Source organism: Mustela nigripes, chromosome 3 (genome assembly GCF_022355385.1).
Source record: "Mustela nigripes isolate SB6536 chromosome 3, MUSNIG.SB6536, whole genome shotgun sequence".
Lineage (NCBI taxonomy): Eukaryota > Metazoa > Chordata > Mammalia > Carnivora > Mustelidae > Mustela > Mustela nigripes.
The window spans coordinates 135,208,690-135,211,587 of record NC_081559.1 but is presented as its reverse complement, the minus strand read 5'-3'; the positions used below and the strand labels follow the sequence as shown (position 1 = coordinate 135,211,587).

The 2,898-nt window shown below is 44.0% G+C and overlaps 1 pseudogene; it reads right to left on the bottom strand.

Annotated features, from left to right (window-relative positions):
- Positions 1 to 2,063: 2,063 nt before the first annotated feature.
- LOC132014678 (U4 spliceosomal RNA) lies at positions 2,064 to 2,132 on the bottom strand (annotated as a pseudogene).
- Positions 2,133 to 2,898: the final 766 nt, after the last annotated feature.

Sequence of the window (2,898 nt, the reverse complement as noted above, 5' to 3'; positions counted from 1 at the left end):
CACATTGGGTATAGAGATCAGTTAAATAAATAAAGTAATGTAAAAATAATAATAAAAATAAATAAATTTATTTATTTATATTTATTTGTTTGAAAGACAGAGATAACAAGCAGTCAGAGTGGCAGGCAGAGAGAGGCAGGTTGGGGTGGTTGGGAAGCAGGCTCCTGGATGAGCAGAGAGCCCAAGGAGGTGCTTGATCCCAGGACCCTGGGATCATGACCTGAGCCGAAGGCAGAGGCTTTAACCCACTGAGCCACCCAGGCGCCCCGAAAAAATAAAAATAAATTTAAAAAAGATGTGAAAGAGAGGCGCCTGCATGGCTCAGTAGGTTAAGCCTCTGCCTTTGGCTCCGGTCATGATCTCAAGGTCCTGGGATTGAGCCCTGCATCAGGCTCTCTGCATGGTGGGGAACCTGCTTCCCCTTCTCTCTCTGCCTGCCTCTCTGCCTACTTATGATCCCTCTCTCTCTGTCGAATAAATAAATAAAGTCTTAAAAAAAAAAAAAAAAAGCCAGGGAGAATAATCCCTGATTTTTAGGTTTATTTTGAAGGTCAAATGAATTAATCCATGTGTGCAATTCATAGCATAATGCCTGACTTCATATGCACTGATGAAGTGCATATTCTCTTTATTTTATTACATATGTATGTATGTATTTTTAAGATTGATTTATTTACTTTGGAGAGAGAGAGGGCGGGAGGGAGGGGGAGGGGCAGAGGACTAAAATCCCCAAGCTGACTCCGCACTGAGCTTGGAGCCCTCCAGGCAGTCCCACCACCCATGAGATCACAACCCCAGCCAAAACCAAGAGTTGAATGCCCAACTGACTGAGCCATCCAGGTGTCCCAAATTCCCTCTATTTTAAATAACTCCTATGTCAGGGAACGACCTTCCTCCCTCTGCCCTTTCAGAGATTTCTGTCTGACATGGCTGTGAACTTAAGCTTCTGACATCAGAAAATAAAATACCTTGGTGGCCTAGTTACTTTTTCTCAATATTCTGCCCCTCTCCTGTCTTTATTTTCTTTCTGGTCCAGCTCAGATGTCCTGTCCCGGGGACTCTAATCACTCTCCTGCCATAGCCTTTCACCCTTTGTCCTTTGTCACCTTCACTGGGCAAAAACCAAACACTGGGACATTTCAGTCCTGCCTTCTTGAAGCCTCTGTCTCCAGCCTCAGGTGAACTCTCAGCACCGCCTGGCAAGTCTTTCTTTGCCCTAGCAAGCTTGCTATTCCACTCATCGCAATTTTTATTTCAAATCTCTCCTCTCCGAAAACCTCTGGGCCTTCTAATGCCATCAGCAAATGTGCGCAGTCTCTAATTTCACAGAAAAAAATGGGAGCCACCAGAAGAGAATGCCTTTAGGTTCTGGCCTGTTCTGTACTTAAATTACATCATGCACTCACTCTGCTTTCCTTCCCTCAGGACAAAAGGGAAAATGTGCCCTTTATTCCTTCAAAAACTAATCCCAAACTGTGGATTAGATTTCTCCACACGTTTCTCCATCCTCAGAATGGAGACTAGTCTAGAAAGGACTAGTCTCTCCCTCCTTCCCTTCATTCAAATCACTCCAGTGTCCCTATCTCAAGTAAGAGCAAGGACAATAACATTATCACCATTATTATCTATACCCTCCTCACCAGCACCAACTCTAAATCCTTCTTCTAAAACACAACAAAAACAGACAAAAGCTCTCCCTAGAATATCTCCAGTTATCACTGCCACATCTCCCTTCCCTTTTACAACCAAAATTCTGCAAGAATTTTGCACACTCTGTGTCTCCACCTCCACACCTTCCACCTCCCTCGCTGCCTTCTGGCTTCTGTTCCCTCGTCTCCACCCAGAAGTTCTTGACTAGGATGTAAGATTGTTCTGGAGGTTAAGATGGACTCTTCTTGGGGGCACCTGGGTGTTTCAGTCAGTTAAGCGTCCAACTCTTTATTTCACCTCAGGTCATGATCTCAGGGTGGTGAGATCAAGCCCTGTGTGGGACTCCATGCTCAGCTGGGAGTCCACTTAAGATTCTCTCTCTCTCTCCCCACTCTCCACTTGTGCTTTCCTGCTCTTTCTATTAGCAATAATCACGCCTCAGATAAACCTCATTGGCTACGATACTGCCACTGCGTAAAGCTTCCTGCTCTTTCTAAAATAAATAAAAAATAAATCTTAAGGAAAAAAAAGGACTCTTCTCTCATCTTCATTATCCTGTCAGTAGTGTTTGTATCTGTAGATCAAACACACACTATTGCTTCCTTGACTGGTGAAGCCACCTCTTGTTTTCTTCATATCACTCTGACAAGGCTTCCTCTTTATTAGCCTTGCTTCCTTGGTCTTTCCCTTGAATGTTGGCCCTTCACGGAACTCTGTCTTACCTCCTACCCCTGTTCCTACTGTACACACTCCAAGGACAATCTCCTCCAGCTTTGTGGCTTCAAACACTATTTGCTAATGATTCTCTCATCCCTACCTTCAGCCCAAATCCCTCTCGGACTTCAGAACCATACCTACATCTGCTCGCTCATTCATTAAATGATTTGTTCAATTGAGCAGTTACTAGGTGCTTGGGAACATAAAAGGCAAACAGAGTTTAACTCTACTGTTTCTTCCTGTATGTTCAAATTTAATAATATGTTCAAATTTTTTTTTTTAAAGATTTTATTTATTATTTGACAGAGAGAGATCACAAGTAGGCAGAGAGGCAGACAGAGAGAGGAGGAAGCAGGCTCCCCACTGAGCAGAGAGCCCGATGCGGGACTCGATCCCAGGACCCCGAGATCATGACCCAAGCTGAAGGCAGCGGCTTAACCCACTGAGCCACCCAGGCGCCCCAATATGTTCAAATTTAATAATATTTCCATTTAAGTCTCATTTTTCTTCTGGGATCTCTATTTGGGAATC